The sequence below is a fragment of the Nycticebus coucang genome, chromosome 23 (assembly GCF_027406575.1).
Source record: "Nycticebus coucang isolate mNycCou1 chromosome 23, mNycCou1.pri, whole genome shotgun sequence".
In the NCBI taxonomy this organism is placed as follows: Eukaryota; Metazoa; Chordata; class Mammalia; order Primates; family Lorisidae; genus Nycticebus; species Nycticebus coucang.
In genome coordinates, this window is record NC_069802.1 from 38,518,895 (window position 1) to 38,530,747 (window position 11,853).

At 46.0% G+C, this 11,853-nt stretch overlaps 1 pseudogene; it reads right to left on the reverse strand.

The window, feature by feature from the left end:
* Positions 1 to 4,853: 4,853 nt before the first annotated feature.
* On the reverse strand, positions 4,854 to 7,352 carry LOC128576003 (39S ribosomal protein L1, mitochondrial-like; annotated as a pseudogene).
* Between the last annotated feature and the right edge of the window lie 4,501 nt (positions 7,353 to 11,853).

An 11,853-nucleotide genomic window follows, 5' to 3' on the forward strand; every position in this document is an offset into this window, starting at 1 on the left:
TGGGGGTCACAGACAGATGCTCCATGGCAAAACAGACAGGTGGTCAGTGAGGTCCTGGGCTAGTGGGCAGGAAGCCCTAAACTTCACGGACAGGTTTTCAAGTAGACGCAGGTGTGCAGGCTCCCATGGACAGGTGTATAAAGTGGGCAGTGGGGAGGGGTCTGGACTGGGTGAAGTTGCCAGCAGAAGGGACAGGAGACCTAGACTGTAGGAACAAGGGGGAGGCAAGCCAGACCGCAGCCTCCCACCCAGCTGCTCGCTCCTGCCGTCCATGCATTGCCCCAGGGCCACACTGCCCCCTGGCGGAAGCTCAGGGTGTGGCATCCCAGGGGCCCAGCTTAGGTCCCTTTCTTTGGAAGCCCCCCACCATCTCCTTGGCCCTGTCCTGGAGCAGGGATAAGCGCCTGCTCCCGGGCTCTCACTGTGCCTCTGCAAGTCCTGCCTCTTTAAAACTGAAACCTCTGACCGTTGGTAACCCCCAGGATTGCCTGGTGCAGGTAAACTGTAGTAAGCAGCAGTAAGCTGTTCTGAACCTTGGCTCCCTGGCAGGATCTGTATGGAGCTGCAGGCATGGGCTGAGCAAGGTGCATGGCCCAACCCTCTATAGCAGGTGTAGAGATAGTTGGTAAGAGTGTCAGAGGATCCCAGCTACTCTGGAGACTGAGGCAAGAAAATCGCTTAAGCCCAAGAGTTTGAGGTTGCTGTGAGCTGTGATGCCACAGCACTCTACCAAGGGCAGGGACAATATAGTGAAACTCTGTCTCAAAAAAAAAAAAAAAAAGAAAAGAGTGTCAGAGGATAGAAAAACCCTGGCAGGAGCCTGGCGGAGAACTGAGATTGAAGCAAGGACCAGTTTTGCACATTCACCTTAAACAACCCAAGACCATAGGCAAATATACAAGTATATGTGAAAATAGTACTTAAGAGACCAGAGGTCATGCAACAAGGGACAGTGAGGGAGGTGAGGACTGTGTAGAGTATATTGCGGGGAGTACCCAGGCAGAGCCCAGTGGTCTCCCTCCATTGAGAAGATGGAGGTGAGAGGGCAGCTGGCAGAGTTTGCAAATACTCCAGGTAGAGAGGAGAGAGCTGCACAGAGGGAGAGAGAACCCCAGACACCCACAGGGAGTTATCCTTGAGGCTTCAGCTGAGTACAGATCAGTGCAAGGGTGTGGGAAAGAACACCTGGGGCTGGGGAAAGAACCACCTAGAAGGATTAGAGCCTATACAGGGCTGGGAACAGTGCTTGTGTCCAACAGCCAGAATGGGGACCCTTGATTCAAGGAGCACTGATTAGATAGAAAGAAAGGCCTTGCTTGCCTCAGTAGTAGGGAAGAATCAACACAAGACTAAATATGTTTCTGGTCCCATCTAACACTGCTTTAAAACAGACCCAAAGGACCACACAATTTCCAAGTAACTTAATCACACCCAGAAACAAATGTGAGAATATTTATAGGTATACAAAAATAGCCAGCACCCAGCAAGGTAGAATACACAATGTTGGATATCCAATAAAAAAAAAAAGTCAGGCATAATAAAAAGCAAGAAATTATAAGCCATACTGAGAGGAGAAAATCAATCAAAACTAACCCAGAAATGACAACAATGATAGAATTAGTAGATAAGAACATCACACATACTTACTGTGACTATATTTGATACGTTCAAAATGCTGGAGGAAAGACTGAAGTGTTAAGTAGATATATGGAAAAAAATTCAGCCTCAAATTGAAAATCTAGAGATGAAAATTACAGTGTTGGAGAGAAAGAATTTTTTTTTTTTTTTGTAGAGACAGAGTCTCACTTTATCACCCTCGGGAGAGTGCTGTGGTGTCACACAGCTCACAGCAACCTCCAACTCCTGGGGTTAGGTGATTCTCTTGCCTCAGCCTCCCAAGTAGCTGGGACTACAGGCGCCCACCACAACGCCCGGCTATTTTTTTTGCTGTAGTTTGGCTGGAGCGGGTTTGAACCCCCCCACACCTCAGTATATGGAGCTGGCGCCCCACCCACTGAGCCACAGGCACCCAAGAAAGAATTCTTTGGATGGGATTAATGGGACATTGCAAAAGAAAGAACTAGTGAACTTAAAAACCTAGCAATAGGCTCTGTGCCTGTATTTCAGTGAGTAGGGCGCCAGCCACATACACTGAGGCTGGTGGGTTTGAAACTGGCCTGAACCTGCTAAACAAAAATGATAACTGCAACCAAAAAATAGCCGGGCGTTGTGGTGGGCGCCTGTAGTCCCAGCTGCTCAGGAGGCTGAGGCAAGAGAAACCCTTAAGCCCAAGAGTTTGACGTTACTGTGAACTGGGACTCCATGGCACTCTAACCAGGCGAAATAGTGAGACTCTATATCAAAAAAAAAAAAAAAAAAAAAAAAGCCTAGCAATAGAAACTATCCACATGAAACAAAGACTAGGGAAAAGTGGAAAAAGAATCAGTGAATTATGGCATAAGTGGTGAAATATAAGAATACAAGTATAATTGGAATCTCTAAAGGAGAGGAGGTGGAGGTGGGGAAAAAATATTTTAAGAAAAAAAGGCCAGAATTTTTTCAAATGGGATGGAAAATATAAACCCACAGTTCCAAAATCCTTGACAAACATGAAGCAAAAAGCACAAGAAACATGAAGAAAATGACACCAACACATACCACTATCAAATCCCAAAAAACAGTTATCAAGAGGATAGTTTACAAGTAACCAGAAAAAGACACATTTTGAATAAAGGAACAGAGATAAGAATGTTTTGTAGATGTCTTGTTGAAAACAGCACAAGCAAGAGGACGGTGGAGCAACATCTTTAAAATACAAAATAAAGAAAAACTGTCAACCGAGTATTCTTTACTAGCAAAAATGTCTTTTAATAACAAGGTGAAGACCAGAAATTGTGGCTCACAACTGTCATACTCACACTCTGGGAGTCTGAGGCAGGAGGATCACTTAAGCTCTAGAACAGCCTGAGCAAGAGTGAGACCTTATCTCTACTAAAAGTAGAAAAGTTAAGTGGACATTGTGGTAGGTGCCTATAGTCCCAGCTACTCTGGAGGCTGAAGCAGGAGGATTGCTTGAACCCAGGAGTTTGAAGGTGCTGTGAGCTAGGCTGAGGCCATGGCACTCTAGCCTGGGCTACAGAGTGAGACCCTGTCTCAAAAAAAGAAAGAAAGAAGAAGAAAGAAAGAAAAAAGAAACACCAAAACAAAGGTCAAATGAGGAAGTTTTTAGATATAAGAAACTGGAAGAATTAATCACTAGCAGATTGGCATTACAGGAAGATAATACTGAATGGAAACCTGAATCTACATGAAGAAATAAAGAGCCCCAGGAATGGTAACTACATAAATAACACAAAGAATGTTTTTCTGGCTGGGTATAGTGGCTTATGCCTATATCAGCAGTTTGGGAGCCCAGAAGTTTATGGTTGCAGTGAGCTATGTTCTTGTGACAGCACTCCAGCCTGGGTGACAGAGTAAGACACTGTCTCTTGAAAAAAAAAAAATCTTAATATTTAAATCTCTCAAAAATAATCAACTGTTAGCCAGGTGCAGTGGTTCACATCTGTGAACCCACACTTTGGGAAGCTAAGGCAGGAGGATTGCTTGAGACCAAGAGTTCAAGACCAGCCTGGGCAACATAGTGAGACCCCCATCTCTACATAATAATTTTTTTATTGAGACAGAGTCTCACTTTGTTGTCCTGGTAGAGTGCCATGGCGTCATAGCTCATAGCAACCTCAAACTTTTAGGCTCTTGCCTCAGCCTCCTGAGTAGCTGGGACTATGGGCACCCACCACAACACCTGGCTAGTTTTTAGAGCTTGGTCTCATCCTTGCTTAGGTTGATCTCGAACTCGTAAGCTCAAGCAATCCACCTGCCTTGGCTCCCCAGCGTGCTAGGATTATAGGTGTGAGCCACTGCATCCAGCCTCTACAAAATAATTTTTTTAATTAGCTAGGTGTGGTGGCATGCAGCCTCTGTGGACAGACAAGATGATAGATTTAAACTCAATAATTACAATAAATATAAATATTCTAAATATCCCAACTAAAAGGCAGAGATTGTCAGATTAGGTTAAAAAAAAAAAAAAAAGAAAAAGAAAGAAAGAAAAAGCAAAGACCCAAATATATGCTGCTTAGAATAAACACACATCAAATATAAAGACACAAATGCATTATAAGTAAAAGGCTGGGAAAAGATATACCATGCTAACATTAATCAAAAGAAACCTTTTCAGGTGCTATGTGCAAACCTGTAGTCCCAGCTTCTCAGGAAGTTGAGGCAAGAGGATGGCTTGAAGAACAGGTTTAAGATCAGCCTAGGTGCCAGGTGCATGGTGTCATGCCTAAAATTCTAGCACTCTGGGAGGCTGAGATGGGAGGATTGCTTGAGGCCAGGAGGAGCAATAGTGAGACCCCATCTCCAGAAAAAAGAGAGAGAGAGAGAAATAAATAAATAAATAAATGATTAGCTGGGTCATGGTGGCATGGGCCTCTAGTCCCACCTACTCAGGAGGTTGAGGCAGGAGGATTGCCCAAGCCCAAGAGTTGGAGGTTGCAGTGAGTCATTATGATGCCACTGTACTCCATTCAGGGTAATAGAGTAAGATTCTATCTCAGAAGAAAGAAAGAAAAAAGAAAACAGAAAGGGAGAGAGAGAGAATGAAAAGAACCAGTCTGGGCAAGACAGTGAGGCAGTCTTTTTTTTTTTTTAAGAAATTATGCAGTTTTGGGCGGCGCCTGTGGCTCAAGGAGTAGTGCGCCGGTCCCATATGTCAGAGGTAGCGGGTTCAAACCTAGCCCTGGCCAAAAACAAAAAAAAAAAAAAAAAAAAATTATATATATATATATATATATATATAAAGAAATTATGCAGTTTTATAACTTTCTCTGTTGCTTCTTCATCCACTAAAAATAATTTCACATGGGCGGCGCCTGTGGCTCAAAGGAGTAGGGCACTGACCCTATATGCCGGAGGTGGTGGGTTCAAACCCAGCCCCTGCCAACAACAACAACAACAACAAAATAATAATCATCATCATAATTTCACGATTCAACACATTTAGGCAGCTTCTTTGTTACTTTCTTTGGTTTTTACTTCTTCATGCAAAAATGGATCCATTTTTAGTAACAAACCTTCACTTGTTGGAGAACAAAGGAAAGCATGTACCACAAAGGGACCCAAACTCAGTGGTCAGTGCTTACAAACTTCATTAATAACTGCTTGCAGATTGGCAATTATTTGGTCACTCGACATATTCAATGCTGCTATTTGGGCTTCAGAAAGTTCTCCCTTTTTTCATCTACCTTAATTTCAAGTCCATATTGAAATAGTTCAAGCATTTTGGGGATGTCACAGCTAATAGAATTTCGACTAACCTTTGGAAATCTTTTTTTCAGTTTCTTCCTTAATGGGTGAAGCTTAGGCATTATTTAAGGGACAGCTATATAAAAGCCTACATGAATTTCCTCATCCAAAATCTTCTGAATCGGATCAGTTCCTCCTGCAAAAGCAGCTCCATTTCCTTCTGCTATTTAAACCTCTTCTGCATTCCCTGTAAATATGGCAACTTTATTGATTTCTGAAGAGAATGGGTATGGTAACCTAACAACACTGGCAAATGGTTCCACTTTTTTCTTCTTTCCCAGTGCTATATCCAATGTCAAACCAAGATAAACACCTTGCCTTGGATTAGTAAAGTCAAGAATTCGAAATTTCTTTTTTTTTTTTGTAGAGACGGAGTCTCACTGTACCATCCTCGGGTAGAGTGCCATGACTTCACACGGCTCACAGCAACCTCTAACTCTTGGGTTTACGCGATTCTCTTGCCTCAGCCTCCCAAGCAGCTGGGACTAAAGGCGCCCGCCACAACACCCAGCTATTTTTATGTTGTTGTTGCAGTTTGGCCGGGGCTGGGTTTGAACCCGCCACCCTCGGCATATGGGGCCGGCGCCCTACTCACTGAGCCACAGGCACCACCCAAGAATTTGAAATTTCTTAAATAAGGGAATAGCTGTCTCCATGTCATATATCTGCCTTGGGTATAATTATTTTAAGTAGACATCATCCTCAGGATCCCCTTCCATGTAAGAGTACAACTTTATTTTTTCTATTGTCTTTTTTTTTCATCTTGTGCTTTGTTGTTAGCACCTTTTTTTGTTTTCTTTGCGGGCTTTGTAGCAGCAAAATATCTGTTGGGCCCCAGAATGTTTATAGAACAAGGATAAAGAGATGTCTGACAAACCACCTTGGAAAAACAATGCCTTTGATGATGTATCAAAACCATACCAAAGCCGGCAGCTGCCGCCGTCTTGACCACTCCCGAGCCAGTCTTTTAAAAAAGAAAAAAATATTTTTAAATCTGGAGTTGCTATATAAATACATGTATCAGCTAAGGTACATTTCAGAGCACAAAATATTAGAGAGAAACAGGATTGTGTCACGATAAATTGTTAAAATCATCAAAAGGACATAAAACCCTAAACACAGATGCTCCTACCAACAGATGATAAAAATCCATGGAGCAAAAACTGATTGACCTGAAAGGAAAGATGGTCAAGTCCACAATTGTACTCTGAGATTTCAACACTCATTTCCCAATATGTGATTGAACACGTAGACAGAAAACATGAAGAATATAGAAGATACGAACAGCACTGTCAGCTAACTCGGCCCACTTGATATCTACGGAGTAGCTCACCATGCTCTGTGCCAAAAGTTGAAATATATTTAAATGGATTCAAGTTGTTCAAAGCATGTTCTGTGATCACAATGGAATTATATTAGAAATCAACAACAAAAAGATATTTGAAAAATTTCCTAATATTTGGAAACTAAATAAACCCCTCCTAATTTCCCACATGAAGAAGAAACCAGAAAGAAAATTAAAAATTATTTTGAACTAAATGGAAATGAAAAAACAAAATAACAAACACTGTGGTCTGTAGTTAAAGCAGTACTTAGAGAAAACTCACAGCACTAAACATGCATTTTAGAAAAGACAGGCTTAAATTCAATGACCTCCATTCCCATCTAAAGAAATTATAAAAACTAGAGCAAATTAGATGCAAAGTAGTCAGAAGAAGGGTAATATTAAAGATCACAGCAAAAATCAGTGAAAACTGATAGCAAAACTATAGAGAACATAAGGAAACCAATAGTTGGTTCTTTGAAATCAATAAAATTGACATTTCTTACAAATGGACCTAAAAAAAAGAAAGAGAGAAGACAGAAATTATCTGATGAATTTCTCATCAGAAATGAGAAAGGCAACATTAGTACAGATTCTACATACATGAAAAGAATAATAGAAAAATTGGCGGCGCCTAGGGCACTGGCCCCATATACCTAAGGGTGGCGGGTTCAAACCCAGCCCCTGGTCAAACTGCAACAAAAAAATAGCTGGGTGTTGTGGCGGGCACCTGTAGTCCCAGCTACTCGGGAGGCTGAGGCAAGAGAATTGCATAAGCCCAAGAGCTGGAGGTTGCTGTGAGCTATGATGCCACAGCACTCTACTCTAAAAAAAAAAGAAAAGAATAATAGAAAATATAAATAAGATTGTGCCAATAAATTTGACAACTTAGAAGAAACAAATTAATTAAGATAGAAACTGCCAAAGCTCCCTCAAGATGATATAACTTGAGTAGCTATATATTTGTTAAATAATATGAATTTTTAGTTAAAAACCTTCCCACAAAACACACACAAAAACCTTCCCACCCAAAACCCACTAGTTCACGATGGCTTCACAGAGAAATTCTACCAAACACTTAAGGAGGAAATAATACCAATTCTACCCAAATACTATCAGAGAAGTAAAGAGAAAGGAAGGCCAGCATTACTCTGCTACTAAACTAGAATTACAAGCAAAGAAATCCATAGAACAATATATGTCATGAACATAAATGCAAAATGTTTTCTTTTTTATTTTAATTTTATTTTTGAGACAGAGTCTCACTTTGTTGCCCTCAGTTAGAGTGCTATGGCATCATAGCTCACAGCAACCTCCAACTCCTGGAGGGAGTTTAAGTGATCCTCCTGGGTTTAAGTGATCCCCCTGCTTTAGCCTTCCTTGTAGCTGGGACTACTTACGGCACCCACCACAATATCCTGGCTATTTTTTCTATTTTTGGTAGAGATGAAGTCTCACTCTTGCTCAAGCTGGTCTTGAACTCCTGAGCTCAAACAATCCACCTGCCTTGGCCTCCCAGAGTGCTGGGATCACAGGACTAAGCCAGTGCACTCAGCCTGTTTAAAAAAAAAATTTTTTTTTTGAGACAGAGTTTCACTATGTTACCCTTGGTAGAGTGCTATAGCGTCAAAGCTCACAGCAACCTCAAACACTTGGCCTTAAGCGATTCTCTTGCCTCAGCCTCCCAAGTAGCTGGGACTATAGGCGCCCGCCATAGTACCCGGCTACTTTTTGGTTGTAGTTGTCATTGTTGTTTGGCAGGCCCAGGCTGGGTTCAAACCCACCAGCTCCGGTATATGTGGCTGTCACCCTAGCTGCTGAGCTACATATGCTGAGCCTGTTTTAAATTTTTTAATGCACAAGTAGCATCCTTCTCATTTCCCCTTCTCTCCTGTGACCTCCTGTTCCAATGTGACCTTGTCACTGAGTCCTCTCTCATGAGAGCCTGGCTGGCCTCATCTATTCCTGCTCTGGAACCACTAGAGAAACAGTAACTCATCTCCAAAGGACACTTGAGGTGTGACCAGTGGCGTGGTCACAGAACTGCAAGACTGGTGGCCCCATGCTCAATCCCTGGTCAGAGGGCACATGTGTTTCTCAGCCTTGACCCAGAGTCCCTGTTACAACGGATATTTGTGTCCCCCCAAAATGTGTCCCTCCCAGTGTGACAGTATGTGAAGGTCCTTAGGGTTAGGTGAGGTAATAAGGGGCCACAATGAGACTAGTGTCCTCAGAAGAGTCCAGAGCTCCTGGCAGGACAGGACAGCAGGCCAAGGGGCTCACTAGCACTCCTTCTAGGGTGGGCCCTCTCGCCCTCAGACAAGAACCCCTAAGTCTAATTGGATTGCTGGTCAGAGAGGATACTGGCCTCCCACACCTCCCACCACTGCCATGGCCCAGGGGCTCCCTGCTGAGGATTTCTACTGCTCAGAGGAGGGGAGTAGTTAGGGTGGGCACCCAGGCTTGGTGGCCTTCCTCTGCCCCCTCCCTTGGGCTCCTACAAGTCAGGAGGAGGGGCCCCACTTCTTGTCACCAACTAGGCTGTGGGGGTGCTGCCAACCAGTGGGCAGGGCTTGTCCTGAATCCTGTAAGGTCCTGTGTGGCAAGGTCTAGGCATAGGGCCAAGGGCAGGGGATGTGCAGACCCCAGGGAGGGTACACTCATAGCACCACCAAGGGGCCTGTCCAGCCCTGGGGTGGATGTCACCCACACCAGGCTGCAGCAAAGGTGTGGACTCAGGTTAGCCCCCCACTCCTCCTCTATCTGGGCTCAAGAAGTTGCCAGTGCCAGGCATGGCTCAGGGGATATAGCCTCACACTGGGTTCTGGGCTGGGTGGCAGACTGAGGAGCTCACCTTAGGGGGAATGGCCTCATGGCATTACCCTGATGGCATGGCAGGATTTGTGCAGGGGTCTGGGTCTGGGGTGCTGTAGCCCCACTGGGGCCCTTATATGCTGAGAAGCAGCAACTTACAAGGAAAGGAGGGACACCTGGAGCCACAGCCACCTCCTGATATCATGCACTTCTCGTGCCAGGAACCCCATTCCTAGGTAGCTGGTGCCCTCTCTGCCCAGGACTCACCCACTCAGGAGGATCCGGGATCCTCCTGGCCAGAGCAACGTCACCAAGCAAAACCCAGAACAAGAGTGTGCAGGGCAGTCATCCCCAGGAGCACCTGGGAACAGAGTTAACTGCCCTGGGATGCCACGGGCTTAATTTGGCCTGGACATGCTGCAGAGGGCCAGAGCTCCAGGTCCCTGCTCCGGGGACTGTACTGAGCACCTGAGTCTGCAGACTGTAGACCCGTGGCCCACCCTAAGAGGAGTCAGGCCTGCACTGCCCCGGACACAGGAATGTTTTTGGAACCATCACCCTTTGGGTCTGTGGGTATCACAAGTCTGATGATAGATTGCTCCAAATATCTGCCAGCAAAATGCCACAGCAAAGCTTTAGACCTCTCCTCCAGTTCCCATAACGAACCCACATGCTGTCCCCAGAGCCCTGTTAGAGGGGAGGCCAGGCACCCTGAAGAGGACCTGGCAACACAGCCACTGCTGTGCACTCCTCAGCTCCCTGCTTGGGAGGAGGGGTGGAGAGACCTCCAGGACCACTGGGCAGCAACTCTGACTCTGCCAGCTGAGTAATTGGGCAGCAAGTGGGGCTTCCGCAGGTACAGCACTGGTCCCCACATGTCGAGCAGCAGCGCCCTGGCCTGTGGAAGGAGGGCTTCCTTCTTCACTTGCCATCTCTATTGGCAGATTACCACCGCCTTACCACTGGCCACACCAGCCACAGTCGAGGTCCAGTGAGACCTTTTCTGGAGAAGCCAACCTGCCCCTAGCACTGGACAAGCTGCCGCTGTGTGTGCTGTCAAATGCTCTCTCCTCTCCCCAGTATGAAATCACCAAAGAAAAGCCAGCACAGCAGGTGAGGTATGACAGGGACAGCAGCCCACTTTAGTTTGCTGCTAGAGATCCTCATTTCTTTGGTGACATTGTGCTAACTGGACACGGTAAGGACAGGATTGTTGAGTGCCCTGGACAACTTGGGAAGATGCTGCTTTCCAGAGAGGGAGCAAAGCCTTGCAGAAGGCTGGGGACCCCAACATTATGTGTTATGCCCACACCACCCACTTCCAGGAGGCACAGTGTTCATGGGACTCAGATTCAGGGTACAACATGCTCCACACCTGGACACCCATTCTAACCTATGTCCTGGGCAACAGGCCACACTGCAGTGGGCTTGGGAACAACACAAGCAACCCTGCTGCTGGTGCAGGTGGCCTGGCAGAGACATCAAGAGAATGGCCACTGAGCCCAGACCCCTAGCATCCTAGAGGAAGGCCATTTCCTTCTCGGTCAAAATTGACTCTGCTTGGAAAGCTGCTTGGGGCTGGCCATTGCATAGCCCTGGGAAAGGTCTAACACTGCACTCCCATTGGTCTACTAGAGTCACCAGGAACATCTGTTATCTAGGACTGGGCCAGCACATCTGGAAGCAAAGCCCATGACAGAAGCTAGAACCCCTCCCCGCCCACACTGCCCCTTCTCTGAAGCTCCACGACATTATTTCCCACCTGCTGCTGACTAGAAGGGCACCTGGAAAGGCACAGCTTCCAGTCACCACCCCTGGGTATGGTTAGCCCACACTTGGCTCTGTATGGGCAGTATCTAGGTTGGCTAGCTGGCCAGAGACAGGATACTTGTAGACAAGGAGATGTGTGGGAGAGGTAGGCCATGGGCTCACAGGCTGGGCATGGGGGCAGGCAAGCCCTGCAGAAACACCTGTCTTTGTCCAAAGGGTGCCCAGCACCCTAGGGATGCTGAAGACAGACCCTTTCTGCCACCTCTTGACTGTCCCACAGGCCCAGATGCAAAGTGGCCACAGTGGCAGGGAGAGAGGTTGTGTACAGCTGACCAAGGTGGACACCCCTGACTCATGGCACAGCTTGAAGCCAGACCTGCCATGGCCAAGGCCAAAGCTAACCCGTCAGCAAGAGCAGAGAGTGGGACATGTCAGCAACTTGGTGGCTACCTGGCAATCAGAGGCTACTGTCCTCTTGGAGAGGAGACACACACCACAGATCTGTCTTTGCTGTTCCAGCTAAGAGTGGCACCAGCCCACTCTGTGGGGACTCATGCAATTCCCCACTGACCACCCCT